We start from the raw sequence: 16562 nt of genomic DNA on the forward strand, positions 1-16562 counted from the left end.
CATATACACACATATATACACGTACATATATTAATGTTGCATTATAATCATGCGGAATGGAATACAGATACAACCAATGGGTACTGCATGAAGACAGCACTTTGTAGGCCTATTTGGGGGTTTTGGGAGTTGCAACTTTGGTTGGCTCTGATCGGTACATATAACGTCTTTACTATTAATACATCATTACAACATTAATCTAACCGAGGCATCAATGTGTTAAGAATCATTTTCGAATTGCAAGATCTGCAAACTCTGTTTCATTTAATTCCATACAATGTGGGTTTTCATCACATTTATTATGCCGTGGTATATGTTCATTAAAGCAGTTGGAAACCATTTGTAGTTTTGACATAACTTACTTCCCTTGCTGCTATTTCGTTAGTGCCACATTTTGTTGTTAAAGTTGCCTAATCTTACTTCAAACAGGTCAGATTTGGGACAATCTGGTTGTGTTAAATTAAATCAAATTCAAGATATTGCAAGCTATTTCTGATGTGGTTATATCTATTACTAATATGTATAGTTGAAATCAGTTACTGTTGAAATGCACAGTAGTATCCATTAGCCTAATAATGACCTTTAAGCCGTCGCTTGGTTAATTTAACAATTTTTAAGCACAAGCGTGGCCTTAATTATATTTAATATAAGCCGTGTATATCGTAACTGGGGTTATATAGAAAAATAACTAAGCCACGCAATTTCAAGAACGCACGTGAGAAATAGATACTTCACTTTAAACATGGCGCGAGAGAATAAGAGAAGAAAGAGAGACAGAAAAACCGGATGTAGAAAGACAATGAAGTAACAGAAATCGACATTTTGTGATAGTGCGTGGGTACAGTTTAAGATATTTATCTAGCTAATGAAGACATACACCTTGTCAATCTCTTTTAAGTAAGCTTCATCGACTGCAGAGTAAAGGTCTCACGTACATACGACAGGACACAACAAAATTGATGACTTGGTCTAAACTATTTAAGTGAGCTAATCAGACGTAACTTATAATGGCAGTAATAAACTTGTTGTATCAAAAAATAAGAAAAAGCCTGCATGTGGGCGTTTTCTTAACCCAAACTATAACGATTGATAGCCTATACATTCTATATAGTTCGTTTAAATGAGATGGCACGGATTAGGATCAAGTAAATACATTTGCTGGAAGACAAGGACGATTTGCAAGAGAAGAATCAAAGGAAATCAGCTGTTTTTGTTAGAATCACATATTCTTACTAAGATTGACTATCGTTCATCCTATAGCTACTATTGTTCATCGTTCATCCTAGTTCATCCTATAGCTATAGTAACATGCCTTACATATGTCATAGGTATATATGCTATCATATGTTGATTGGTGTTCGACCATATTACACCACATTGCACATCGCGTCACGTCACGTCATCACACATCACATCACGTTACATGATCACATAAGACAACACCGCATCACAACATATAGCATCACACCCCGTTACATTACATCACATCACAAAACATCACAGTACGTTACACTACATCACGTCACGTCACATCACATCACATCACAGCACGTTACATGATCACATAAGACAACACCGCATCACAACATATAGCATCACATCACGTTACATTACATTACATCACGTCACATCACATCACATCACAGCACGTTACATGATCACATAAGACAACACCGCATCACAACATATAGCATCACATCACATCACGTTACATTACATTACATCACGTCACATCACATCACATCACAGCACAGCACGTTACACTACATCATGTCACGTCACATCACCTCACAGGGCATATCACAAGACATCACGTCACATGACATCATGTTACATGGTCACACCACACCGCATCACATCACGTTACACTACATCACGTCACTTCCGTTACTTTACATCACATCATGTTACATCACATGATATCATATCATAACCACGGAGTAACCTGTGGCAGATTGCCCAATTCTGTTATATAGAATGTGAGTGATGCTATATTGAATAGGTTTGGAGAAAGATACCCAGACTTAAATGACAATTTGCCCAATGTCACATATATACACTTCAGAAAAACAAAATATTTCCTTTTAGTATCTTTGCGCTTTAATTATTTATTTATTCATTCATTCATTCATTCATTCATTCATTCATTCATTCATTCATTCATTCATTCATTCATTCATTCATTCATTCATTCGTTCGTTCGTTCGTTCGTTCGTTCGTTCGTTCGTTCGTTCGTTCGTTCGTTCGTTCGTTCGTTCGTTCGTTCGTTCGTTCGTTCGTTCGTTCGTTCGTTCATGCATGCATGCATGCATTCATTCATTCATTCATTCATTCATTCATTCATTCATTCATTCATTCATTCATTCATGCATTCATGCATTCATTCATGCATGCATTCATTCATGCATGCATTCATTCATTCATTCATTCAATCAATCATTCATTCATTCATTCATTCAATCAATCAATCATTCACTCATTCATTCATTCATTCATTCATTCACTCATTCATTCATTCATTCACTCATTCATTCATGCAGGCATGCATTCATTCATTCATTCATTCAATCATTCATTCATTCATTCAAATATTTAAATATTTATTCATTTATTGCCAGTCAGTGTATTTTCTTCTCATTTTTCTTTTACTTTTTACCATTAATATGATGTTGTTGTTGTGATCTTTTGTGTGTTTCATGTGTTTGTTTAATAGCTGTTCAATATTGATATGTACTAAATTCATTAAGAGAATCACTAACAACCCTTAATAATAGTCGCAATAATTAGTGAATATCTTTCACAAGACACTTTGCACGAATTACGTGAACGGTTGCTGTGGCAATGCACTATTTTTTACGTAAATTGTAAGACCGTAAAATAGACAGTAACTTCAATTTATCTAACGCACACCACATACCGTTTGCGTATCCTGTTTCTGTATGTTACAATACATATGTTTTCGTGAAATCGAGTACTTTCGTTACCTTTTGAAAAGCCGGATATCTGCTGCTTTTTAGTTTTGAAGGAACAGGACATGGATTGTTTGCGTCAAGGATTTGTAAATATTAACAGTTATACGTCGGCAACGATGATAATTTCTTTGTGACAATAAAAGGAAAATAATAATAATGATAATAATAACGGTAGATTCCCCACTCATGCTACATGGCAACATATCGTTAGTCATACTGCTGAATACGTAGACCAGTTTCGCGAAATAAAAGAAAAATAATAAGAATAATAATGGTAATAATAACGGTAGATTTCCTGTCAAGCTACATGGCAACAGATGATTAGTCGTACTGCTTAATACGTAGACCAGTTTCGCGAAATCTTGTAGAAGTTTTCATTTTCAAAGTTATAAGCGTTATGTTAAGTAAGTGTAACTACTTTTGACGTTTTGAGCCAGAAATATCATCGTTTTCTTGCCAGGATTTCTCAGTTGAAAATACAACAAACAAATTTATGGGAAATGTTGAAACGAAACATCTTCAGGCCAGTTCGAAAAAGGCCAAAGAAACAAATGTGTTGGCCTATAGAATGTTCTTCGAAGTAGAATCATACAAGAACCTAATTTCTAGCTGAATAAAGGGATAATTTGTGGTTATGCTATTACTTTATAAAACCGTAACGTCGATGGTTTGTTTTTCAGTAAAGTCAGTGATTGAAGATGACGTCACGTGGAACAAGTGATGACGTCACGTAGGTTAAAATTGTCGGTTATGTTCTGTAAGACAAATAATGTTAGGTAAATTGGAGAAGTGGGTGCATGGTTAAATCAGTGTAGAGCTTTTAATGTACTGTCACACTCCGATATTAATACAAGCACAGTGCATGGGGTGATAAACTGTTACCTAGAACCAGATTATTCATTGCTTCGCAAAACAGAACAGAGCATGCGCACCTTTCACGGTGACGTAAACTCCATATTGCAAACAGCCACACGGCCTACATGTCGTTCGACGAGTTCATCGGCTTTAATTAAAGCAAAACTATAGCGTCTCTGTGTCGCTGGAAACTACTACCTTTTGTCAATAGTTTGCATTATGACGTATAAGAAGGTCTCCTTTTTCGGTTGTTGCCCTATTTTTAAGGCGCTATGGTATAAAACCTTGTCTGGTATAGGTTGACAGTCTATAGAGCACGAGATTGATATGTCAATCCGTGGGTGCATATTCTACTTTGTAGTCAGAACGTATAGACCTATCGTCGACTCAATACAATGTACCAGGAGTGTCCTCTAACACGCAAACACACAGATATTTACAAGAACAAACGCTGACGCACAACAGGGGTCACTTTTGCATTTCGTGAAAGTGGGTGGGTGGAGACCTCTGCACCAAAAAAATATTAAATGTCATTAGCTTACCTTCACCACGATGACCATAATTTCCAGTTCCAATTATTAATACAAATATCCCTTATATAATAAGTATCAATATGGTGGGACTATACCTTTGTAAAACCCATACCCTGTCAACGGCGGCTGGAATTATTCTGTTTCTCCTTACTCATAATTTTGTAAAACTTCATGCAGCTCTGTAAAAGGTCGATTTTGACATTTTTATTTCCAGTGCTATTTGACAATAGTTCACGCCACAACGTAACGCATTGATTTCACATGTCTTTGTTTCAATCAGCCTTACCGGCCACTGATGTTAAAAATACAATTGTTGAAAATTCTCTATGTGATAAATAATAACATAAACAAAAGGATAACGGCGATGGAGTTTTGAGTATCAAAAATCATTGATTAATTACTCACTGGTTAACTTTCATTTTTGTGTAATAAATGATTCCAACAGGGTCCTTATACTTCCATGGTTTGATCACTGGACACTGAGAAGAAACAACTTTGTTATACTTCTTGAGCCTTGAGAGAACAATTTTTACCTTCAATGCATTATTTATTATTTGTTTCAATGACCAGTGATGTTGAATTTCATTCTATCGTGCCCCGTTGCTTATATGATGCTTTAAAAACAAAACATGTTTTAGTTAACATTTACACAGGCCGCACAGAGCCTGGTACTGACGTCATTATTGATTCATCTGAAAGGAGCTTAACCAAAGATTTAGCATAATTATTTTAATACTGAATATTTCAAACCCTGTAAATTGCTACAGAAACATTACAAGCACAGAGATTTTCCATAGTTTTTTCTTGGGACTATTACATATTCAGAATTTAATTCTTTCTCAAGGCATACTTTAATAATTCATGGATTTACATAATACAGTAACTTGAGCACAACATCACTATTCTCAATGACACTTTGCTCCATGGTATGTTATAACATCACTTTATAAAGTCATCATATTTGTCAACACAAGCACTGCCACCATTTCTGTTTTGCTTCTCACTGAAACTTCATAAGCATTATCCGTCGGATGTTTTTCTCGTACGAAAATACCACCAGTCCTGCAAATCAATAAAGAAAATATTAAAAGCAACAAAAAGACTTCCCGTTCTGTGTTATGAATATATATATCTATCTTTATCCGGGGTCGACGCTCATCGATTGCACCGTTTAAAAATATTTCCTACCATCTATATTCAATCAATTGTATACCTGTGTATATACTTATATACATATAAAACCATATATATATATTAATATAGAAATATATATGAATATAGCGAGAGAGAATTATAACACGACTCGCCATGTGATCCACGCGCAAAGCCTTTACATTAATGAACGGCGACTGCTTGGGAATACCATCGCTTGACTAAATCGAAACTATTAAGCAGAAAGTGAGAAATTCTTATATATATATATATATATATATATATGTTAATGCAATGGAGGTAAACGACAAAGGCAAATGAATATATATAAAGGCCCGTGGTTCGAATCCCGGTGGAGGCTGAAAGTTTTTTCACTGTTCTTGATTTTCCAACTCATTACGATTTTCATATATATATATATATATATATATATATATATATATATATATATATATATATATATATATATATATATAAAGCCTCTATATAGCCTATATATAGCCTATATATATAGCCTATATATACGCAATATGTATATAGGCTATATATACAGGCTTTATATCTAGGCTATATATATATATATATATATATATATATATATATAGGCTACAAAAATATATTAAATTACGACCGAAAGCATGCACGCCATGTACGATATCAAACTCTGTACATGTCTACAGTGCATTAATGCATAATCACAAAGGTGATTCAATCATATGAGTTCAAAGGTCAATTTTTTGCTCAAGTTGATTTGTTTAAGAAAGGTGCTGGAAATTTAAATTTAATGAAAGAAACCCTGTTCGCTTGGCTACCGTATTATAGGCACATGCTCAAAAACGACAAAACAGTCTCGTCACCATAACGGTGTCAGTAATGACTATTTGAATCAATTGTTTTAAAGAATGTTTAGAACGTATCAACATACAATGTCAAAAGGTCATGGGGTCAGCCAAATTCAACACTCATGCATTTCAAACTTGGTGATGCGTGTATGGCAAGCCATGTGGGACAAACACCGCATGATATATCCGCTTATTAATTCGAATATATATGTGTTGTACATGTGTAAAGTTTCGCTTTATGAAGCGATCTCGCGAGCCCGCCAAAACATTTATCGTTGGTATATGTACACAGCAAGAGCGGAAATGTGTTTTCGTGTATATTCTAATTAATCCGTGCATATATTGGATTTAATCCCCATATGTATTCTATTTAATACGTGTATATATTCGAATTAATACGTGTATATATTCGAATTAATACGTGTATATATTCGAATTAATACGTGTATATATTCGAATTAATACGCGGATATATTTGGGCCATATGATTGGCTAATAATATATACGCATATGTATTCCAATTAATACGCGTATAAATTACGATTAATACGCTGATATATTATGCAGTGTTTGTCCCACATGGCTTGCGATATGCGCGGGAGTGATTACATACATCATATATAACCATATTTTGGGTTGAGATCTGCAACTCCGTGGATTGCTTGTATACTTGTTCTTTGTGGGTAGTTACGGTATATATATAATGGATATATTTTAATACTAATTTGTTTACTAATAATTCTCTATGGCTTTATCGTATTTTGTTGCTAAGAGTCGAGGATTGCTATGGGAGGAAGAGAGAGAGAGAGGGGGGGGGGGGTTGCCTTGGAAAGAAATATGTATCCCCCATTTAGCATAATGGTAATAGTCGTATGACATCAACCGATAGTCTAGTTTGGCTGTAATGTTCTGTAATCTCTGCGTCACCGTGAGTCAAGAATCGTAATTAAACTCAGACTCAGACGCCAGACGTTGATTCATCCAAATAAATCCGTCAGGATCCGGTCAACTAGCCTTGTTTTAAAATATTGACTCACCCACCCCCCCCCCCCTCCCATCCCTCCAAACAAACACACACTCATCATTCCTCATCCTTGTTCTCGCGTTGTCTTTAACAGGGAACCTGTTGCCTGTAAAATCAAAAGATTAACCAACGTGATTGTTTTATTCTTCAATTACTTAAACAAAGGAATTATACCGTTCATGTTCGTGTCTCTGTTTTATGATTTGGCAAGGTGTTTATAAATGCTTTGATGAAAACTGTACCACCGAAGAAGAGTTAATTAAAAAAAAAACGAGACAAAAAAAGCGTTAGCCAGAAATGTAATGTGTATAAGTTATCAGCCTTTCATGATTTACTTTATTCCGTCCACCTCAATGCATAGAGCGTAATAATACCCGATTCTCTGTCACTAGTAACCTTTATATAACCTATATATAGATAGTCTTGAAATCCCATCATAACATAATATTTACAATGTGATCACCAATAGCGGACCGGAATAAGCCTATATCTGTTCGGGGAAATAATATCACTATTCCTCAGTGACATTATTAACAAAAATAGTTTTTTTTTTAAGTGAAGAAAAATGATTTGCAAAAGGTATTAATTATTCACATATGTTTTTTTATTGAACGAAAGCGCCCCCCCCCACCCCCCAAGTACAGATGTGTTCAACATATAACAGCGTACTGGTATATCATATAAAAGAAATTCTGAACAAAAAAGGGAACTTCGAGTAAAACACATTTCAATCCCCGGATATTTTACCCATCATTTGAACCCATCGCGGTATCTAGCAATTGAACAGGATACCATATCCTTCTCGTTTCCGGAGTTTGCTCAATTTTGACATTCAATTACATTTTTGTTCAATTTTACAGAAACTCAACCAACCCCCGCAAAAAAAAAAAAGATTGTCAGTTATATACAGTCGCCTTTACTTAATGAGCTATATGTAAATCTCATCGAAGCTGTTTGCGAACGTACGTATACACGCTAACTTCTAGATTCGACTGAGTCACTAAATTTGGCACTATATGACTGTGCACCTACTATAAAGTTAAATATTTGCGTCTTATTTTTCTCATTTTTAACAGGTATACGAACCAAGTTTCCGACAAGTGAACTATATACATCAGTGCGCAAAGCCTTCGGCGAAAGTGCTCAAGAAAGAATTTGCCTTCTTTTCTTTTCAACTTTTGTCATTTTGCTGGGCTCAAGAATTGTTTCGTTATGGATGGATGGGTAACGTGTTGATATATCACTTGGCAGTGCGTATATAGTAAGCCTATCTGGAAGCCGGGCTTTCCTGAATATCGGAAGGGGGAACCTGAAAGTTCATTCAGTCGAATGTATATTTCTATAGGAGGAACTGTGTTACTTTAATCGTATTGCAAATTCGGAAGAAATTTCGTCAATAAAATTTGTAAGTGACATTAACAGTACGCGGAAAGTGAAATAGGGGTGCAAATAAAAAAGGATATTTTATTTTTGAAAACGGATATGGCGATTGTTGGAGAAAGAAATAACAAGTGTTATAGAAGATTGGATTATAAGCATGTCAGTGAAAGTCTTGATATGCAAGTCGATCAACAAATTTCAATTTTCACAGAAAACTGCAGATGCTGGAAAGTACAGGTAAGAATTATATTTCTATTTATTATACATAGACAAAGTAAAGTAAAACATTTTCTACACTATATTGGGTTTTTTTTTTTAAAATGGTAACTAAATTCTAATCAGTTCTTTTCATGTTTCTATCCCTACCAGACAAATTGTTTCATATTTGCACGACAGTAGGGAAATGAGAATTGACGTACGGAGTTCTTTAATAATCATATTGATTTTTTCCAGTTGAAACAATATAGCAGGCCTATTGTACTACTACTGGTAGTATTGGGAGACATAATATGGACATATCAATTTTAGGACGACACGACAAACAAACATGTCATGAATATTAAGCACTTCATTTCAACTGCATTTATATGAATTGAAACGTTCATGGAAGATTTTAGTAATATCGTTTCTCTTTGAAGTTTCCCCTCCCCCAATGGTCTAGGTACCGCCCCCCCCCCCCCGTTCAGTAGTTTCAAAGTTTGATTGATCAGTGACTGTACCATGATGGGGTGTATCAGTGAGCAATTGAGATGGGGTTATTAACGTCACTACCAGTGGATAGCAGAATAAGAGGGTTGTTTATTGTGAGTTATACAGCACCGGTTATTGCACGTTCATGGCAATGTCAGGCTGGCGATCTGTGGTGTTGTAGTGAGTGGCCGATGGGTAGTTTACGTCACTACCAGAAGACTGGAATAAGTGGCGTTGCATTGAATGACTGATCGGGTTAATTCACGTAACTGGCAGTGTGTTTTAACATGTAACAATCGGGGCGAGTGCAGGTAGAGAGATCCACCTTCATGATAGTATCTTCTACCTTTGGGTGTAGTACCAGTGGAGGACATTTACGTCACCATTTGGCAAATTGTGGTGTTACAGTGAGTGACTGACATGTAACTCATACGTCTCGCTCAGTAGCTTGCAACAGTGGTGTTGTATTAGGTGATTGTTCGGGTCAATTCACGTTACTGCAATCGTATAGTGTCTGCTAACATGTATAGCAATCGGTGTGAGTGGTAGAGTGATCCACGTTAGTGACAATGATGTTGAAGCGGATGTCACTGGCGTCTCGTTGGTGTAAATTGTGCCACTGTTCGCCAAAGATTGCAAACGAAATAGTACATCATATGTATAAACATAATCAAACGATATACCGGTCTCACGTGACAAATTGAAAACATCAAGATCATACCAGCCTTGTCAGACTATAATGTAGTGTAGTCGTTATTCCACATCGGCAAACATCAAAACAATGTGGCTTCACCAAATCCTCCTCTAACCCTCTTCCCTCCCCTATTATTTGAAGCAATGTGCTGGGGAGAGGGAAAGTCTCACTTAACCTTCTGCGCAGGGGATTAAGCTGTTAGGGTACTCAAGCCTATACACGTATTAAGGGGCCTAAATATACCAGATAAGTTCAAGAAAGTGGTAGGGCCGATCTTGTTTACTTTCGAGTATCGAGAACTGATGCAGTACATGAAAGAGTAACTATGAAGTTAGTTTGCTCATAATACTCTTCTTAGTTTGTATACAAGGTATAGGAGGTATATTATACCCTCTGTGTGAGTTAACAGGGTCCTGTTCTAACAGCCAATTTACAAACATCTCGATGTATATAAGTACAAGACCGTTCGGCACCTGTTCCTTATTGTACTCTCTTGTAGTGTGCTGTCATTATTCAACCCTCGCGAAGACGCTAATAGGAAAGGTGATAACTTGGTGTCAATTCTGCCACTCGCTCGACTCTAGAAAATTTCTGTGTTGTCTTATATAGAAAGCCTCTCCATTATAAGATCGTTCAGTGTGTTTGAACTTATAGGCGAACCTTGAAAAGGTTGGAAGTATTGACTTTCTTTTTTCTTTTTCTTTTTTCTTCTGGGTTTTCCGTTATATTTTCTCGACTTTTCCAACGGTGCAAGTGGCTTTTTATATGTTTCTGTATGCCCCACTGATCTGTTAGTGTACAGATCAGTGGTATGCCCCTGTCATTTACCAACTGTAAAGATAAAAAGCATAAACATAGCCTTATTTGGTGTGTGAGTGACGCACTCACATGTGACTTATTCATGTTACACTACGTGTCGTAATCACTCACTTGAAATACGCTGAAATATTAATGAATGAGTTGCGGCAATATTCTATAATGTTAACTAATTGACGTTTGCCATTTCACAAGAAGCTGATGTTGTTGATGACAGGCATATTTCAATTATCTTTTAGAGGCATAAAGCTAAACTAGTGATGTGGTCGGTGCGAACTATATATATTAACTGTATATTTGTTGTTACAGTATAGCCGAGGAAAAGGACCACGGTGTACATGTTAGTGCGCAATCTCCTATATTATGTTAATGAATATGTATGACGTAACAAGGTACGTATAGCAAACCTGCCCAACCACCTGTTGTATTTAATGCATATGTAATACGTAACAAGGTGCAGCCTTAAAACATGCACAATCCCTTGCTCTATTTAATGAATATGTATGACGCAACTTGAAGGTACGTAGCAAACTAGTGACCTGTTTTACTTTATGAATGTGTATAACGCAACAAGCAAACAAGCATATAATCAACTGTTTTCTTTATTGAATATTTATATTATATTTGCAGATATGCACAATTATTTGTTTCAGCAATTAGTTCAGATAAATGGGAAAGTTCCGAAAATACCGAACTTTAGGGCGGGTGGAAGTGGTTCAAGTTATGTACTTATGTTATGTCGGCGAAATTCTTTTAAGTAATACAAATTGGTATGAATTTATCCTTAAAAGAGTATAACGTCATAAATCTACGGATGACGTCACAATAACATTGTCATACGTCACTTCCATCCTTAGCTATACTAGACAAGGCTATATAAACCACACGTCGGTTAACTCTCCTAAGGGAACGTTTTATATATCTTATAGGAGATCTTGGACAAAACACATGAGAGAAGCACTCACGTGCTGGGACACAGATGGTAATATGGGTATACCACTTTGTACTTGATTGAGAAATGAAGTTACCCAAAATTCCATCATGTTTTCTTCCTTATTTGGAGGAAGCATTAAAAAATTGCTTTCATTTTTGTTTTCCTTAAGGTAGATGTTTTCAAGTATTTTCGGATGTTTTCAAGGTTTAGGAAGCAGCTAAATGAATTCATACACACGGCTTCAATGTGCCGATGTAAAACCACATCATTACTAGTTGGATGTGATGCTTGGCGTAAACAAGAAAGAAATAACAAGGGATTATATGGAACGCGAAAAATGAAAAAAATATAGAGAAGCAGGCCCTACCCGCTGCTTAAAGCACATAGACTTCGAAAGTGACTTCCGCTTCCGAAGATTGCCCGTTATGTGGAAAAATAGAATAGAAAGCTGGCCAGCAGGTAGAACAATTTAGTGAACAAAATTACCCTTTTCTAAGAATGAAACTCTTTTGGTAAAGTACCTAATTGGCTGCAATCCTCGGATAAACTTTTCCGCCGATCAGTGTTCCCCGTGAGAATTATCTTGATATTTAAAACAGAATGTTGTTTTGCAAAAGTGCAACGGTATTAGACCCCTCACCAGGCTCCAGCGTGGAAACACTCAATGTTTCATAGCTGCATGTCTTGAATCTATTAGGTCTGCTATATATATTTTTCAATATATGACATGAGGAAAAAATTTCACACCTCTCGTGTGAAACATTAATATCATGCAGTGTAACTTGGATAAATCAAGCTGCGAGTGCGATGTATATATAGTTATGTACTACTACAGAATCAACCGAGCTAAATGGAACGTTATGTGTTGATAGTGGTGACAGTCTAATAACATCTCATATAGTAAAGTATATCTGCAGAACGGTATTTCTAATCGGTATCTTCAGGGATGCTGAATGGCTGTGCTATATGTCATTTAAGTTACATCGTGCTCAGTGTAATTATAACTATGGGATGGTGAAGAGGGGGGGTGGGGGGCATCCACCTAAACCCTCTCTTTTAGCAGGGGAAGGGGGGTAGTAAAAATTCCTCTCCAAATATGTGCCAAAACATAAGACATCAAAGAAGCTGATAGCCTACAAGTATACCTAAATATGCCACAGTTTTATGGGCTTCCTCCCTGGACCCCGGAACAAGACCAGGTGTTTCTTGGCGACCCCCCCCCCTGGACCAGCAGCCCCAAAATAGTGCATCCATCTCCAATAGGATTCACTCCTACACGTCTGCTTAGTCAATTTAACGTGCATGCTGTATGAAAGAAAATCACATATTGTTGAATCAGATGTCCGATCATGGACATTGGCAAGAAATTGAATTCGTGAACATTCCCTCGATTGAACAGTTTATATTTCATACGGTTAATATTCTTGTAGATGAATAGATAGGTTAAATGTATGTTCATTCATACTTAGTAAAGATTCCTAAATCCTATTGGTCCATTCAGGTCAGCTGACCGTGGTTAATCCTGTGAGTAACGCACGGTAAAATTACGGGGCATCACTTTAATAAATCTTTGGTTATATGTAACCAAAAATGTTTTGTTTTATGATTTCCCCCCCCCCCCCCCACACAAATGGTAGTGTATGAATGAACGGGGTTAATCAACGGTCTAGCGTGCGTTACTCACATGATTAATGCACTCCGGGTGTTAATGCTATCGCTGGATGCACTCGGGCTCCGCCCTCGTGCATCGCTTGCATTATCCCCCGATCGTGCATTAATCCTGTGAGTAACGCACGCTAGACCGTTGATTAACCCCTTATATATATATATATATATAGGCTATATATATATATCCATTTTATCGTACTAAACGTTTGTTCAATATTTATGACTCTCTGTGTTCTACCGTTGTAGCTTCATTTCAGTAAATGATGTTTCGATCACAAACTACCCGAATACTCCCAAAACAGACCAAAGTGTGTGTTTGTGCATAGTGCAAACATCCAGTCCTATATCACGTCGGCTATACAGTTTGTATACTAAGTTGAATGGACTGTTTGTTTTAAAACATACAATACAGTTGTTGTGTTAGAGAATGTACTAAAAAACCATACAACTATACACACATAAGGTAATCTACGTTAGGAAACATAAAGAAAATCCTCTTCAGTTGTTCGGACTTCCGATTATTCCAATCAGTTACTTCCCGCTAGCAATGGCGAGGGCTTAACAGATTTCAAACAATCGTTATTTACAAATGAGCAGCGGTTCTTGACACCTTTCATGAGTGAAAATGACAATATCAGATTGTAGAAAAAAAGTCGAAAAAAAAAGTAGAAACGAGCAAGTTCAGACTGTGACATGATAACAACAGTTGAACACGATTTGAAGGTTACCTATGACTGTAGGCTATATATAAAAAACTGCGTATAGCAATCTGAATGGCTTCAACAAATTGTTTATGTATATATGTCTGTATATGGAGCGTATGGAGGAAGTTGTACTTACAATCTTAAACAATCAAACTGGCGTGTGAGGAAAGCCTAAACGGCCTAATAACTTCTACTTCACATCGGATGACAAATCAATGATGGTTTGTGGCTCTTCTTTAACAATTTTACCAGGCGTAAGCCCATTTCAGATGAGAATTACGTGACGAGCACAAATTTAATGGATCAGTCGTCCATATTATGGAACGCCAAAAGCGTAACAAAATGGAAATTTGGTGTACGGTTGTTAGTATCACAGTCCGTGTAAATACCAATATCTCAAGAAACAGATATTGAAGGACAAATAGGCCTTGAGAGTTTTTGGTGACTAAATAAGAGTTAACGGTTATAAAATAAACTTAAAGTGATATTTTGAGGCAGCTATTTTATGTTTCTTGTTTGCCCCCCCCCCCTCCTCCTAACTTCTTTTTAATTTCTACAAAGGTTTAATGTTTTATATTGTTATTACGGTCAGTGTATGCTTCTGACATAATTGAAGATAAAACGCCAATCCCTGACCCCTGCCTTAATTATGCCACATCCAGGGAGCTACTTTTTATCTAAATAACAGATCCTTGTTGGCATTTAAAACCTGTTTCTGACAGCCTAAAATCACTTTTGTCGGTCTACTAACATAGATCGGAATGCTTACGACCACAGTGAACTATAATATAGATGTCCCCCGTCCACATTGTGGTAGCCTATTCAACTTAGGCAGACCTAAATCTACTGATTAGGCGTCAAAGCCAGATATGGTCACGGGGACAATGACGTCGCAACCCCCCCCCCCTTTTTTTAAAGTCTTCTTTTCCCCCTTAAAACATAGGTTTATTATGAAAGTAAGAATAGCTTATTCTTCATCCCATATTTCCTCGGACCCCCTAATTGACCTATAGGGCCCAGGGCTGCACCCCCACCACCACCCCTTTGCCAGGATTAGCTGTTGGAGGCATGTAAGGCTGTTGCAAGATTTGCCATGTATACAAAGTAGACGTGTTTAGGGAATAATAAAGTTCATACCGGTACGGTACCTCTGATACGAAAGGAGAAGCTTAAAGGCATTGAAGACTCGCCCCAAACCGCGTGCCGCCCTCTAAAAAAAGTTAACTTTCCGTTGCTTGCAAGTGAAGGTTTCTTCTTGTCGCTACAAAATACAGACAATAATGAAACGTGATACCTTGTTATCTTTTATCTGGACCTGAGATCAGGGAGTTCCATAACAACTGCCTGCTGAGATGTCCATCGCTGCTATATACATTGTGTTGTGGGCATTGACCGTTGCTGCATGTATTGACTGTACACTAAGTTTCTGATTACCGACGGTAGCAAACTGTGTGTGTATTTTCTGGGATCGATGGTGGTGTCTAACACTTCTGTTACACCTCATTCGAAACTAGATCAGATTACCGGCATCAGACGTTTCTTTGTGTGCGAGTCTTCACTCCCTTTAAACTTCAGATGGTGTCCCCGGAATATTATAGAAAGAAGTCAAATAGCTAGAATCGTTACACACTCTTAAAACTTCAACTTACATTCTCATTGTCTCCTCAAAAAGTTTTCTTTATCGAGACATCCCAATAAACTGTTTTGGGACAAAGTTTAAACTCAAAATCTTCATATTTGTTTTTATTTTGATAATCGTTATATAACAAACGTTAGCATTCTTAAATTTGAATGCAATAGTAAGAACCGACAACGAATACATTTTGTGTAGAAGTCGTACAGTTTAAGTAAACGTTATATCCAGCAGACGTGTGGTACAATATAACGTGAGTACAAGAATAACTACAACTGCATTTACCTGCAAATATACGCAGTATTGTAGTGCGCGTGAAGTGCTTGCAGTATTAGGAAGAAATTTTCGCTTGTTCATGATGTTATGTTTTGGGCGGACAACACACATGCCAGGGAGTATAGTCATGTAGGTACCTAAACAAAGTGAGGGCGCTTGTAAGTGCCGTGACAGGTTCAGAATAAGTTGGCTACGCAGCTAGCTTCTGAAACTGCAAATGTACAGAGACTATATGAAACTTTAAGACTCAACGTCCAGTCATGTAGGTATCGTTCACTTGGCCAGTAAAGCCAATATTGTAGCGCGCACGCGCACTACAATAACTGCGGTTCCCTTGCTGTGAGTACAAATACGGGTGCAAGGCTCATAGAGCGAGAATATTATATTAG

Source organism: Apostichopus japonicus, chromosome 1 (genome assembly GCF_037975245.1).
Source record: "Apostichopus japonicus isolate 1M-3 chromosome 1, ASM3797524v1, whole genome shotgun sequence".
Taxonomy (NCBI): domain Eukaryota; kingdom Metazoa; phylum Echinodermata; class Holothuroidea; order Aspidochirotida; family Stichopodidae; genus Apostichopus; species Apostichopus japonicus.